The sequence below is a fragment of the Thalassophryne amazonica genome, chromosome 22 (assembly GCF_902500255.1).
Source record: "Thalassophryne amazonica chromosome 22, fThaAma1.1, whole genome shotgun sequence".
NCBI classification, from domain to species: Eukaryota; Metazoa; Chordata; class Actinopteri; order Batrachoidiformes; family Batrachoididae; genus Thalassophryne; species Thalassophryne amazonica.
In genome coordinates, this window is record NC_047124.1 from 21,217,031 (window position 1) to 21,232,983 (window position 15,953).

General features: G+C 41.2%; 1 protein-coding gene across 1 annotated transcript in view; it reads left to right on the top strand.

The window, feature by feature from the left end:
• The first annotated feature begins 352 nt into the window (after nucleotides 1-352).
• Nucleotides 353-15,953, top strand: part of LOC117503767 (leucine-rich repeat neuronal protein 3) — a 30,041-nt gene continuing 14,440 nt past the window's right edge. Inside the window, exon 1 of the mRNA XM_034163006.1 lies at nucleotides 353-501. The gene's annotated coding sequence lies outside the window, so the exon portion shown is untranslated. The remainder of the gene's footprint in view (nucleotides 502-15,953) is intronic.

Consider the following 15,953-nt stretch of genomic DNA (forward strand, 5'->3'; position numbering starts at 1 on the left):
CGTGCGTTCCCTCCGACAGTAGACGCAGACGCGAACAGGCTGCTGCCACATAACTGACGGATCCTCTCAGCCAATCAGAGCGCGAAGGCTGCGAGCGCCTCGCCACCTTCTCTGACGCTATTGGCTGCTCTCTGGAGAGATTTGGGTGGGGGGGCTCGTTCTCATATTAATGACTGCCGAGGAGACGGCGGCGCGTCTATGTGGTCCGTCTTGGCACTCGATCGCGTGGAGAGATGCTGTGAAGAAGCCAATGGGAAAACAGCGCACGAACCTCTTTGCGCACTCCGGACGTTTGGTTTTCTTCCTATTTTTAGGGTCCCGGCACGACTGACTTGTGATCAGCTGGGAGAAAAAAAAAAAGAGAAACACAAAAATCAGAAGAAAACACGTTGTTGTTGTTGACGACTGATTTTGCGTTGCGCGCTGCGCGTTTGGAGCTGCGCACTTAAGGAGGAATACAGACGACGCGCACACACGCTTGGATCGGAATAGTACCATCAGGTAAGTTGGCTCTGTTTAATCCTGGCAAGGATGCGTCGGCGCAATTACGCATTTGCCAAATTGATGGATAACGTCACAATCCGGCGATCCGCGCGGCGCATTTTCTGTTATATTTGTATTGTAACCATGTCACGCGATAAATGCCTACAAGTCGTGCGCGTTTGCACAAATCAGGCACATGAAGTGTTTTTGTGTGGTAATTATGCTGATCACTGGCCTTGAGCACTTGCGTGGAGACGCGTTTTTGCGCAACTGTGCCAGATGCGCCTTCCGGTGAGGCTGTTCGACTTTTTGTTTTTCAAATAAAGAAAAATATTAAAGTATATTCTGTTTTTCTTTCTTTTGCACTGACAAGCTGCTAATTTCCCGTGCGCGCACGCCTGGTAATCCATAGAATAGTGGATACCCATCATCCATATATATAGATATCATTTTTTTTTTTTTTTTTTTTTGCTCCTCTTTCACGTTTGCTCCATTTCACACGCCACGAATTCGCATCCTCTGCTGCACCAGCACGTCGCCGCTTTAAAAGCGACGTGCACGCCCGGTCCTCGCCGCCGCCGCCATGACGGCGCGCTGCAACCGTTGGCGTTTTTGCGTAAAAGCGTTCTGGAGCGCGGCGCGCATTCGCCATCGTCGCCTTCACCTGCTCGTGCGTGCACGCCCACGCGACCTGGTGGTGGTGGTGGTCGGGAGAAAGTGGGGGGGGGGTGTGCACATGACGGGTATCAAGCCCCCTCCCCCTGTCGAAACACCCCCAAAAACATATGTCAACCAGCACATAATTACAGAAAATCACGGGGAATTTGGGCGGGGGGGGGGGGGCAGACTGCTGCACACACTGCGTGTGACTGGACACAATTCGACTTTTTAGACATGACTCATCCAAAGCAGCTGTTTAATATGAAAAGCACAACGTCAGATTCATATTGAACCCAAAAGCAGGCAGCCGAAGCTCTGTGCGCCACCCCCCCTCCCCATCAAGGTTATTTACCACTTTATTGTCATCTTTGAAGCCTTCAGTGAGGGTTCCATGTATGTTTCGCAGCAATTTATATGACAACATGGAAATATAGTTGCAGTTCAGGGGTGTAGCCACAATTTTCTGATATGGGTGCTGCCATTATATAATACATTAGATGTTGCATTTACATAGGTGCATGTTAATTATTAGGCGATATATCTGCACTGCAGGCATTTGAAGATCGATATGGATTGCCATGTGTCTTTGGCTCATGCCTCTTATCAGATCCATATTTTGTACGAAACCTGTTGGAATCAGGCAAAGACTTCAACTAGAAGTTGCCTAAACCAGAGTTAACAGCCAACAATTATGTCAACCAACTGGTGATCTTTGTGATGTCATAAGGCAGTTCTTGAAATACAGAAAGGGAAAAAAAAAGTGTGTGTGGGGGGAAGATTTTAAATTTCATAATTTATTCAGCATCCTTCGGCTCTGAGGGCTATAGCTTCTAAAGATAACTTTTTTTTTTTAGTTATGGTGTACATTTAGAGACATTCTGCACTCAGACAGAGGGCACAGTTCCATTATTACCTCCTCCAATCCACAGATGAGTGATTTCAAACTCAGCTCTACGGGGCTTTGTGACTTCACAGGGCAGGCTGAGATGAAAGGAATTCTGAATATCAGGATATATACCTGTGTGATGTCATAAGGGCAGTTCTTTAAATTCCGAAAGAGATGAAAGGATTGATGAAGGAAAATTTGGTGAAATGGACTCCTATCCTTAAAATGTATTCAAATTGTTACTACCCCGACTAACAGCCACCTCGTCACAAAACTAGAAGTTATAATGTATGATATAAAACAGACGCGTGATCACATAACAGTTCTGTTAGTTGGCAGAAGCAACAAACAAGATACTCTAATTTTGGGAAGAGGTGCATGCACAGTTTTCTGCCTTTTGTCCTTCTGGTTGACAGTGAGATCAAGGAGGTGCACTGGTTCCTTGTGTCCTTGCATTCATTCCACTATGCATCTACCTTGTCCTGGAATGCAACCATCCTCACCTCTTGAAAGTACCCATTTGCAGGTGAAATGTAGGTGTCCACTTGGGCTTCTTCAGTTATTGGGGTCCTTATGACTGAGGGACCTGAATTCTGGATCCAACTCAATTTCACGCCAGTTCGTGATGGCATTATGAAAAGTGATTTAATCTATTGGATCCTGATACTGTTACGAAATGAGGCACATTTTAGTGACTGACTCATCCAAAGTTTGGGATAGATTTTCTTTTTTTTGGGGGGGGGGGGGGGGGGGGGTCTCTGTATTATAGACCCAAAATATACCCAAAAATCTGTATGTATACCCAAAAATCCTCCGAAGGAGCTCTGACAGAGTGACCATCAGGTTCTTGGTCACCTCCGTAACTAAGATCCTTCTCCCTTGATTGCGCATTTTAGATGGGCGACCTGCTCTAGGAAGAGTCCCGGTAGATCGGAACATCTTTCATTTGCGGATGATGGAGGCCACTGTGCTCATTGGGGCCTTCAAAGCAGCAGAAATGTTTCTGTACCCTTCCCCAGATTTGTGCCTCCAGATAATTCTGTCTCCAAGGTCTACAGACAATTCCTTTGACTTCATTCTTGGTTTGTGCTCTGACATGCACTGTCAACTCTGGGACCTTATATGTAGACAAGTGTGTGTCTTTCTAAATCACGTGCAATCAACTGAATTTACCCCAGGTGGACTCCAGTTAAGCTTAGAAACATCTCAAGGATAATCAGTGGAAACAGGATGTATCTGAGCTTAATTTTGAGCTTCATGGCAAAGGCTGTGAACACTTACGTACATGTGATTTCTTAGTTATTTTATTTTTAATAAATCAGCAAAAATCCCAAACTTTTTTCGCTGTCATTATGGGGTGTTGTGTGTAGAAATTGTTAGGAAAAAAAGTGAATTTCATCCATTTTGGAATAAGTTTGTAACATAATATAATGTGGGAAAAGTGAAGCGCTGTGAATACTATCTGCATGCACCGTAAGTGCACCGTCATCGCACTACAAAGTGGCTACATTGCTGCAGAATTCCTACGGTGACAAAACAGTAAAGCAATGAGGTAATGAGTTCCTTCATTAATTTGGGCACATTTGTTCAAAACAAATCAATATGACATGTCCACAAGAAGTCATTCGCTTAAAGTGAGTGGCTTTGCGAATTGTTTATTGATCTGCGTGTGAAATGGGAGATGAAAAAGGTATTGTACCTGCAGTGGCCTTGCTGAGGCTTGGAGAGCACGACAGGCAGCAGAGTGTGGGTGTTCCATATTAATTTTACTATAGGCAGAGGGCAGCTTCTTCTTGTGTGGTGAGAGGATGAGTGGGTGTCGAACACTACTGCTGTTTCAATGTCAACACGAGTTCAGGGAGCCTACGACTGCGAAAACCAAATTAGTTTCAAGATTTTCTTCTCGTTTTCTACCATGATGGTAACAAGGTGCTTCTACAATCCCTGGCAAAAATTATGGAATCACCGGCCTCAGAGGATGTTCATTCAGTTGTTTAATTTTGTAGAAAAAAAGCAGATCACAGACATGACACAAAACTAAAGTCATTTCAAATGGCAACTTTCTGGCTTTAAGAAACACTATAAGAAATCAAGAAAAAAAAGATTGTGGCAGTCAGTAACGGTTACTTTTTTAGACCAAGCAGAGGGAAAAAATATGGAATCACTCAATTCTGAGGAAAAAATTATGGAATCACCCTGTAAATTTTCATCCCCAAAACTAACACCTGCATCATATCAGATCTGCTCGTTAGTCTGCATCTAAAAAGGAGTGATCACACCTTGGAGAGCTGTTGCACCAAGTGGACTGACATGAATCATGGCTCCAACACGAGAGATGTCAATTGAAACAAAGGAGAGGATTATCAAACTCTTAAAAGAGAGTAAATCATCATGCAATGTTGCAAAAGATGTTGGTTGTTCACAGTCAGCTGTGTCTAAACTCTGGACCAAATACAAACAACATGGGAAGGTTGTTAAAGGCAAACATACTGGTAGACCAAGGAAGACATCAAAGCGTCAAGACAGAAAACTTAAAGCAATATGTCTCAAAAATCGAAAAATGTACAACAAAACAAATGAGGAACGAATGGGAGGAAACTGGAGTCAACGTCTGTGACCGAACTGTAAGAAACCGCCTAAAGGAAATGGGATTTACATACAGAAAAGCTAAACGAAAGGCATCATTAACACCTAAACAGAAAAAAACAGTGATGAATCTCGAATCTGCATTGGGCAAGGTGATGATGCTGGAACTTTTGTTTGGTGCCTTTCCAATGAGATTTATAAAGATGACTGCCTGAAGAGAACGTAAATTTCCACAGTCATTGATGATATGGGGCTGCATGTCAGGTAAAGGCACTGGGGAGATGGCTGTCATTACATCATCAATAAATGCACAAGTTTACATTGATATTTTGGACAATTGAAAGGATGTTTGGGGATGATGAAATCATTTTTCAAGATGATAATGCATCTTGCCATAGAGCAAAAACTGAAAAAAACATTCCTTGCAAAAAGACACATAGGGTCAATGTCATGGCATAGGGTCAATGTCAATGAGCAGATCTGATTTGATTTAGGTGTTAATTTGGGGGATGAAAATTTACAGGGTGATTCCATAATTTTTTCCTCAGAATTGAGTGATTCCATATTTTTTTCCTGTGCTTGGTCTAAAAAAGTAACCGTTACTGACTGCCACAATCTTTTTTTCTTGATTTCTTATAGTGTTTCTTAAAGCCAGAAAGTTGCGATTTGAAATTACTTTAGTTTTGTGTCATGTCTGTGATCTGCTTTTTTTTTCTACAAAATTAAACAACTGAATGAACATCCTCTGAGGCCGGTGATTCCATAATTTTTGCCAGGGGTTGTAGATCTATCGCTGGGGGATGCGGGGGAGGTCCGTGAGTGAGATGTATGTATACATATTCACACGATGACTGAAGGGGATCAGCATGTGCAACTGAGCGGCTCTCCGATAGCATCCTGTTTCCAAACAAACACAGGCGCCCATTAAAATGGAGCGAACGGAGGCAGAGGGCAAAAGGAACATGGGAAAGAGACTGATGCACACGTTTTTTATAGTATGTGCTGTACAACGCCCAAGTCAGCTCAAAAGAAAAAAGTACTATGCTTTTCTTGTACCATTGGTCCCATGTTAAACATTCGGGTTGTCATCACCGCAGTATGCAACAGGTTACGTAAAACGTGATGGATCACATAGAACCGCAACGCCACGGTAGAAGGACACTCAGAGTGTGGACTGTGGGAAGTGTTGAGATTAAGGTGACAAATGAAACTCAAACACTGACTAGCTCAGCTAACAGGCTGACTTTGGTTTGGGTGTTCATTTTGGGGGCTGAGTGATGGTTCTCATAACTGTTTTATTTTGTTGTGGATATTAAACATATGACCCACTTATTTCCTTAGTTATCATGGATTAAGTCGACCCAACATGCTCAAGCTTCCGGTAAATTCTACAAGTGCTAATGCCATTAGCATCTTACTGACTAGCTCAGCTAACAGGCTGACTTTGGTTTGGGTGTTTATTTTGGGGGGCTGAGTGATGGTTCTCATAACTGTTTTATTTTGTTGTGGATATTAAAAAATCGACCCAACATGCTCAAGCTTCCGATAAATTCTACAAGTGCTAATGCCATTAGCATCTTACTGACTAGCTCAGCTAACAGGCTGACTTTGGTTTGGGTGTTTATTTGGGGGGCTGAGTGATGGTTCTCATAACTGTTTTATTTTGTTGTGGATATTAAACATATGACCCACTTATTTCCTTAGTTATCATGGATTAAGTCGACCCAACATGCTCAAGCTTCCGATAAATTCTACAAGTGCTAATGCCGTTAGCATCTTACTGACAAGCTCAGCTAACAGGCTGACTTTGGGTGTTTAATTTTGGGGGGGCTGAGTGATGGCTCTCATAACTGTTTTGTTGTGGATATTAAAAAATATGACCCACTTATGTCCTTAGTTATCATGGATTAAGTCGACCCAACATGCTCAAGCTTCCGATAAATTACTGACAAGCTCAGCTAACATGCTAACCTTGGTTGATCAGATTTTTTCAGGCAAAGCGGTGGTTCTCATAATTGTTTTGCTTTGATGTGGACATTACAAATTATGACCCGCTTATTTCCTCAGTAATTCAAATTCATATCAAATTTATTAATTTATATAGCGCCAAATCATGAGGATGCCGCCTCCATGCGCTTCACAAACATCATTTAAAAAGCAGAAGAAAATGAATGAAAAGTTTACAAACACAATAAAAAATTAAAACATAAGTAAAAAGAATAAAAGAAGACACACAGTAATATAAAATACTAGTGATAAAACAAGGAAAAAAGTGTCTTCAGTCTAGACTTTTTTTTGGTTAGCATGCTAGCTAACATGCAAACCTTGGTTCAGGTGTTAATTACATCAAATTTTGGGGGCAAAGTGATGGTTCTCATAATTGGTCTGCTTTGATATGGCTATTACAAATTATGACCTTCTTATTTCCTCAGTAATCGTCGCTTAACAACGTAACATCAGGAAGCAACCGATAGCTGCCACAAATGTTGACATGGTTAGCATCCGAAATTACGTCACACAATTTCACTCTATGCAAATACTGGCGCACACACTTCTTAGATGATCAGTTTTTAGTAATAATGACACAAGAAGCTGTATTATTACAGATATTTGCAACAAAATGCTCCAAAATAAGACAGGCCTTCACAGTGGCTGCAGCCTGACTCGGCCTCTCGCCGACTGCAGCATCAACACACGAACTGTCACTCAAAATGGCCACGCCCCTTATGTGTTCAGAGAAGTGGGCTTCAGTGAAGAGGATCATGAACACGAATGTCTGAAATACAATAAATTCATATTTAAATTATATCACATGCTTTGATCTCACATATATTTTGATCTAAGATGTTTTCATATGTTCAACTTCTTTTGGTTGCCAACAAAAAAGAAAGAAAGAAAAAATACAGTACTCATGGCCAGTATTTACAGGGTCTTTTACAAACAGTTCATTCTCGCAGTAACATCATATGACCACTGCATTCATTTACTGTATTTATGTTTTGATTTATGATTCTCATCAGTGGACATTTCTACTGGTATTATGAGATTAAAGAAATCATAAGAGATAAAACCTATCTCACAATTAAAGCTGAGTGGACAGGCGTAGAGCTGAAACAACTAATCAAGTGAATCAATTAAAATCGATTATTAAAATAGTTGTCAACTAATTTAGTCATCGATTAGTTGCTAAATAACTTTGTTTTACCGCAAATGTTTAATTTCTTCCATATAATCAACCGAGCTTTGCTTTGAATCTTGAACCAATGAAGGAGTGCTTCGAGCTGCTGCTTCGTTGGTTTCAATTGTTTTATTTCGCTTTATCTTAATTTTTCTCCACTAAAATCCTAAAGTGCATATGTCTGTGAGGAATATTTACCTTTTTTATGTTAAACTGACCTGATTTGGTCTTCTGAAACAGTTGATAGATGTATTTTATGCTATTGCTGATGCTAACGCCAATGCTAATGCATTAGCATGTCTATGGCGTTTTCAATGTTAAAATTAGCATTAAGCTGCTGGCATTTCAGCATGTTTGTGCATTTTTCTGTATAATAATTAATGGCTCAGCTTTTGTTGTCGTAAAAGAGTCAAATGTATTACAAATTATAATATTTTTAAATTATTTTTATTTATATATTAATAATAGCAACAATAATAATGGTAATAATACCTCTTTTTTCACCATATATTTTATAACATTTATATGTTTCATTGTTTTATGGCAACTCAGCACTTTGATAAAGCAATGTGATTTGAAATAATTATTTTTGTTCTTTATTATAAACTGTTTTATTCTTTATTATTTTATATTTCAACAGCCAAGGGACATTTGACGATTTGTTGATTTTCAAGTATTTTAAGTTTTCAAATAATGTTCTGTTGTTAAATAAAGTGATGGAAGGAGAGAAAAATTGTTTCCCTGGCACATTTTTAAAAAAATTGCCCGCTAATCCGATTAATCGATTAATCGTGTCAAAACCTCATCAGATTCATTGATGATCCAAATAATCGTTTGTTGCAGCCCTAGACAGAGCATTGTGATGTCATAAGCGCTAAAGGCAAAAAACTGTCACAATTAAAGTTTAGCAGATCGAATTTTTGACAAGTGATAAAGGAAAATCCTGTCTCACAATTGAAGTTGGGTACATAGACCTTTGTGACATCATAAGAGATCAAGGCCAAACCTATCTCAGTGTTGAAGAATTAGATAATGTAGGGAAATCTGGGGCAGATCCAGATTAGTACCAAAATTCTAGATTGAATCAACGCTCCTCTGAAACACGGGCCTCTATGAAACCCAAATGTTTTTAAAATGTGTCCGTTTTTGTCCAATGCGTTGTGAGGTACACTGTATTAGGGACCATAGAAGGGAATATGATCTGATAATATGCCCCCACTGGAGGTGATAATTAATATTACACAAAGACACAAAATAATACCAACACTATAATAATACTGACTATGATTTTTGAAATTTAATAGCATGTTTCTATGTATGTATCTAGGTAGGAATGAGCTTTATGTGAGGGTACTAATCAACTCAATATGTTTAAAATAGAAAATGAACAAGTTTATATATTTATCATGAAGAAATCTAATTTGTTTCAAACTGATAGCCACATATGCTGCACATTATGCTTATTAGTTTGTTTCTGTTAAAACTACATAATCCAATTGGATGGAAACTTTAAACTGCAATTAATATGCACAAATCTTAGTAGTCCCAAGGCTGAAATATTTTTTGAGTGAAATGTGAAGTTATAAGCGATGTATTCGAATGCCTGGTTTCCAAAAAGATTATCATTATACGCGATACGCGATGCAAACAAAAGAAACACATACAGAGAACAAGCTTTTTTTTTAGGCGATTAAATCAAATAATTGGCTGATTTCATGATAAAAGCATCAAATTACAGCTGATTGACAAATTTATTCCTTAAATGTGCATATAAATGTCGGCAATATGTGAAATAAAGTGTGATATAAGAATGGCATGGGGTGGGGGGGTATCAAAGGTGTTAGACATTTGTGTCCCCTGCCAGATATACATCAGAGCTGGACATGATGGGGGACATGCAATGTGTCCATATTGTGGTTTCAAAAGGGAGCAGAGAAAACAGGAACATCTAGGGCCTACTGCTGCGACGCCCATCTGTTCCCCATTCAGAATGTGACAGAGCGATTCAGCGCATTATTGAAAAGCTCGGTGAATGGGCGGCGCTGTGGCGGCGTGAGATGAAAGAAAATGCATCGATGACCCTACAGCCGACAGAAGCGCGGAAACAAGAACACACTCGTACACATGTGGTCGTGGCTGCTAAGCATGTATAAGGAATTGTATTCATGCAGGCAGAGATACTGCAGTCTCGTGTGCGCCTTATCTCTCCATCTGTTTTAGCTGAAGAAGAATGAAAACGCAAAACAAAAAGCCCACAATGAAGTAATCCAAGTCAGTTCAGCAGCATATAATGACTGATTCCATGTGCTGTGGGAACTTTTCCCCCTGCAGGCTTGTGGCCTCTAGATCAGCCATATATTATTCATATAAATACAGATAGCTGCGCATTTTGGAGGCAGCGCACAAGCCGCATTTGCACCTGCAGATTCAATTTAGCTCTGACTTTGAGGGATATGCTGCTGGCTCTGTTCCCCTGCCTGTCTCCCCACTCTTCACACCTCCCTCTTTCATTCCGGCTAGCAGTTATACACGTAGCATTATGCAGATTTTTGTCAAGAGCGAGCGCGATTACGAGGGAGAGAAATGATCATCGGAACGTTCTCTATCCCTTTGACCTTAGGAGCAGCAGCAACCTTAAACTGGATACCTTGGCTTAATTTTAATGGATGCAGCACAATGCGTCTTTCGAAGAACGTGCTCCGATCTTACATGCGCGCGTGTGCATGCACGAAGGCGGGTGTTTGAGTTAGTGTTCAATAACGTGGCATCTGTGTTCTCGCTCACTCAGCCCAAGGTCACGTCTTGTCCAGAAAAGGGCTGGAAAACCAAAGCAGAGTGTCCTGTGGTTAATTTGGAACATTGATTTTACGTTAACAGTCGACTTGACATTGATTCATGGACAGTGCAAGTGCAGATGTAAGCGGAAAGGTTTCCGTACAGTCCCACGTGAACAGACATTCGCATGCTTTCCACCCACATAGACAGGTATAGCTTAGACAAATATGGATTTATTTTTTACTTTGGGAAGAGGTGAGGTGGCAAGGTGCTACCAGTGTGCAGAGGTCACCCACAGAAATGTTTACCCAGAGTTCTTTGGCAAACTTTACTTGTGTCATTATAACAAGCATTTCAGAAATAAGACATCTCTCTTTTGTGTTTCTGCAGCAAGAATATTTAGATTTTATTAAAAAAAAAAGGGGGCTTATCAACAGTGTTTATTTTGACCAATGTATATGTTTGACAAACAGGTCTGCAATTACATGACGAAAAAAAAAAAACTACCTGCAATCCAAGATCCTTTTAAATGGTTTTATTTCATAAAACAAACCCTATTTTATATGCTTTTTAATCAATTCCACTTAATAGAACTAGAACATGCAGTGATATTGATTGCATGTCATGGAACTAAGACTGGTGGATGTTTTAGCTGTCAAAATAAATTAATCCCCATGTTGGTTATTATTATTATTTATACATTATTTAGAATTTTTATCATTTATATTGGAATGATTCATGAAAAAAAAAATCATGAATGGCATTTCCAAGCCAGTATTTTTTTTTTTAATATAAACTATCCATGTACAGAAACCACAATCTGAACAGTTTTAGTCTCTAATGGGAAAATGGAAATTTCTGCTTAGATAAAATGTTCTTGATATTGCATGAGCTTATGTTTATAGTTGAGTTTTGGGCACCAGCATGATATTAGGGATTTTTAATACATTTTCAATACAGATAAAAATGTTGATATGTACTGTACATAAAAACTGGCAATGATTCCTAACATTTCATTTTCAAACCCTCATTACAAAGAAATGTAACTAAGGCTTGGTGTTTAACAGTTTAATCATAAACTTCATCATAAATGACTACAAATACCAACCATGCACCCAACGTATATCACACTGCCTTCATTTGGCTTGGCAGTCACTCAGGATTTGCATAAAATGTCTTGTCTATTTTGGCCCTGCCCAGCTGGCAGCAAGGCCACTGACTGAAAACGAATGGCAGCTGGTCACTTTGCCTCTGTCTCTTGTATCTCATGTGACCAAGGAGGGATGGGGGTCCCAGCCATGCTTGACAGCATTGTAAACAATTCCATTGGTGCACCCTCTCCTGGACAAACTACATCATGCCACCATTTCTAACAGCCTAAGTGTTGTTCTGCATTGTTGAATTTGATAAGTAAAAGTTTTCATTAAAAAAGTAACATACTGAAATTTTCCCAAGAGGCTCATATCGGGTGATATGACTGATAATGAAATGTTTAAAAAGGGTCATATCAGCTGATATTATTACTGATAATGAAATGTTTACAAAAGGCTCATATCGCCCGATATTATCACTGATAACGAAATGTTTACAAAAGGCTCATATACGCCGATATTATCACTGATAACACTGACACTGAAATGTTTACAAAAGGCTTATATCGGCCGATATCACTGATAACACTGACACTGAAATGGTCACAGAAAGGCTCATATCAGCTAATATTATTGAACAACTGCTATATCAGGAAGGCTGTAGTTTATATATTACTTTAGTTAAGATCTACAAACCTTTCTGTTTGATGTCATTTTTATCTTCAAAGACATAACATTTTCACAGATTTCTACTTTAATGGTGTGCTTTAATACTTAACCAACAGACTTATGGAATGGTTGAAAATGACACTGTGACTTGGAACTGCAAAAAAGGTCCGGAGTCACATAATTTATTACTGCCACCACCTTATTTCAGTATTTCATAGAACTTTCATACTAGCACAGACCTCCCCAAGAACTAAACCATTCTGGACCAGTTTCCAACAAAGGGGTGGGGGCTTTTTTTGGCGCTATAAGAAAGGTTTTCTGATAAGAATCTTGATTGATGAATTGCGGTAATTGTAATTTGTGCTAATGGAGCTGATCATTTTGAGCATTACACATCCAGAAGTTACTTTCTGTCCTTTAAATTAAATTTGCGGTGCTCTGACAATTCAAGGTGACACAATTTGGTTTTGCAGCTGCACGAAACCCGTAACACGAGGCAGTCTCATGTGGTGGAAATTTGAGGATAAACCAAGCACTCAAATGCATCGAGCAATCTAAAACTCAGATAAGCATGGACACCGAAAAGCAAAGGGTCAGGCAGGTATGCGGGTAGCTAACTAGATTTAGAACAGCCGGGGTGACAAGCGGTGAGACGGCAGATTGGTCACAAGGAAAAGTAGCAAATGGGACACTTGGAATGACAGAAACTTGGAGAAGCGAAATAGGATGCCTGCTTCTTCTGTAGTTTGTTGCTTGGTTTGATCGTGACATTAATGGGGAATGTAAGGAGAGAGGTTTGCCGTCAGGGACTGAGCGGTAAAGAGGAATGCGAGAGCGAGCGATGAGAAGGCAAAGGTTTATCCAAAGAGATGTGGGAGCTGTAATATCACGGGAGGAAGTGAGTGAGAACATGTACAGGGAGGGAAAGAGAAGGAGCTGAAGAGAGGAGACGGGGAGTGAGGCGGAGGGGGTAACTCGAAGAAGAACACCTTGTGAGCCTTATTAACAGTGGATCAAGATTCCCACTGAACCATTTCTGCAATACATGGGCTACTCTCTTGAAAGAGGAGGCAATTCGACTGCGCCCTACATTCCACTTACGCCTGACCTTTATGTCTTCCGCCCACTTTCACCACAGCGAGCGTAATATCTACCTCTCAGCAGATGCAATACCACCTTGTCACCACTTAAACCCGCACAGTCCTTGTAATAATCTCCCCGAGGGCCAATATGTTCCCTCCAAAAATCTACATCCAGACATACTCTGCAGCTTCGATTGCACAAATTCCCTCTTTCCCCATCTGCGGCTGCCCGTGGAGGACTTGTTTTTCCGTGAATTCTGGGTCAACCTGTTCTACGCAGGACATGTTTGAGTACCCTACATGGAACAAAGCAATCATCTTTGCATCCCACACCGCTAAATCCCTGCCTAAGCCTTATGAGGTGAAGTAGGGGGGGAGATTTATAACTCATTTCAATAAGCGACATAAAACACAGAGTTCTGCCCGGCTGTTTGGATGCGCAGCCAGTTGAGTCAGGCTCATCTGAGTTAGCACCACCGAGCCACCTGGACCAAAAGCTTTCTGCCCCTACTGTGCACACTCATTAATTTAAAGTGGTCATATCTCACTGGTCTCTAATCAAACTGTATTTGTGCCATTACTGTCTGGAACAGCCACAGTGTTAGCATAATGGAGGTGGCCCGGTGGGAAAGGAAGTGTGAGATGATGCCAAGATACGAATGTGAAAGCTTTTCACCTTGACGGTGGGTGAACCTTTTAAATGTAACCTCATATCAATTCAGATGTATCATGATTAGTGTTGTGCCACTGCCAGATCAGAGGAAATTATCCCAAAATAGTACACCATGGCCTGATAGATCGTGGAATCCACTACGTCAGTGTGTGTCTATGCAAAAATGGTTAAAGATCAAAACTGAAGATGTAGGAAATTACATGGGCACTGGGTAGAGTGGTTACCTCTGCAAAGATGATAGCCATGACAGCAATGGTAACCCCAACCCGTAGGTCAACCCTTTGATTAAATGTATTGCATTTTATTTTGAGGAATTGTGCCAAGCGAGTGGTTTCTTGGAGTACTAGGACCACCAGCTATGACACCATGGGCCATGTTTGTGCAAGATCCAGCATGCAGGTTCCTCAATGTTGAGGACCCCAATGGCTGGAGAGCACCAAGGGAACACCTACGTCTCACCTGGCTGCGGTAGATCGATTGTTAGATTGATCTGAGAGGTGGGAAAGGACCTGGTCTGCTTGGATGGCTGCCATCCAGGACCCAAGGTAGTTCTGTGGTGTGATGGATGCCAGGATGCAAGGAACTAGGGCATCCTCCTGGACTTGACCTAAGCTCAAGGAATACGTTCATGAGAAACTGATGAAAATGCCTTTTGTACCCATACGACAGTGAAGAAAAATTTTAAAGAAAAATATCCCTCATTAGCCATTAAAATTTTATAGGTTCTTCCTTGAACTATGACATAACTTCTCATGGAGATTACCTGCTGCACCCACTGATAAGTAATTCAGGTGTGCTGAACTCATCAAGAGCGAAGAAATAATCAGGTATGCTTACAGCAGGTAGATGTGGACCATACACAGGGAAGGTAATCTCTTGGGTCTCTCTAGGGTTGGTGACTCCTGGTAGAAAGTGTTGTGTGGGCCGCTGAAGAGGAGGTACTGCTGGCCCACCACCACCAGAGGGCGCCCTGCCTGGAGTGCGGGCTCCAGGCACCAGAGGGCGCTGCCGCCGACGAAGGCTGTCAGGCTGACAGCTGTCACCCATTACTAGACACAGCTGACTGCACTCAGGACGGAGTATATCAGCAGGACAGCGTCTCCACCTCAGTGCCGAGATATCGCCTTGAGATTAAGGTAACCTACTCTGCTAGTATATATTTTGAGGACTCTGATAAACCTTGCTAAACTATTTCAGGACAGCTGATTACAGAAAGCACCTTGCTTGGATAAGTACTCACCTTCCTGCTTCATTATTTCAAGAGGTGGAGGCGGCTTCTCCCCTCTCCGTCTACTGGGTGCTGTCGCACCCATACCTGTGTGTTTGTGCTCTTTCCCGCCAGCAGTACCGGATCCGACGAGCGAAGGCAGTGGCCACCTGGGAATTCGGGACTTGGCGGTTCCAGTACTCCTGGTTTTCGGTGGCAGAGGAAATCTGGGTGGTTCCGGTTCGACGGGGACGGACGTCTCCTACCTTCGAGCCTGCCCACACAACACCAGCAGATTTCGACTTACAAAGTATTAATTGTTGTATTGGTTGTGCCCTGTTCACAACAGTAAAACTTGTTATTCACCTTTCTCTATTGTCCGTTCATTGCGCCCCCTGTTGTGGGTCCGTGTACCTACACTTTCACAACAAGAAAGGGTTCTTCCTTTGTACAAGCCCCACCCTTTTCACCAAGTTTCACGGAAGCTGTACCATAATGTCTGGCGTAATCCAGATGACAAATAAAAATATGACATCCTCATTGAAGGTAATTAGAGTCACGAGGGTTCCACCTCACAAGAAAACTGCCTCAAGGGCATTGAATGATTTTGTTGAAGCAAAAAACAAGCCCACATTTTCAAACCTTTGTCACAGTCAGTGCAGT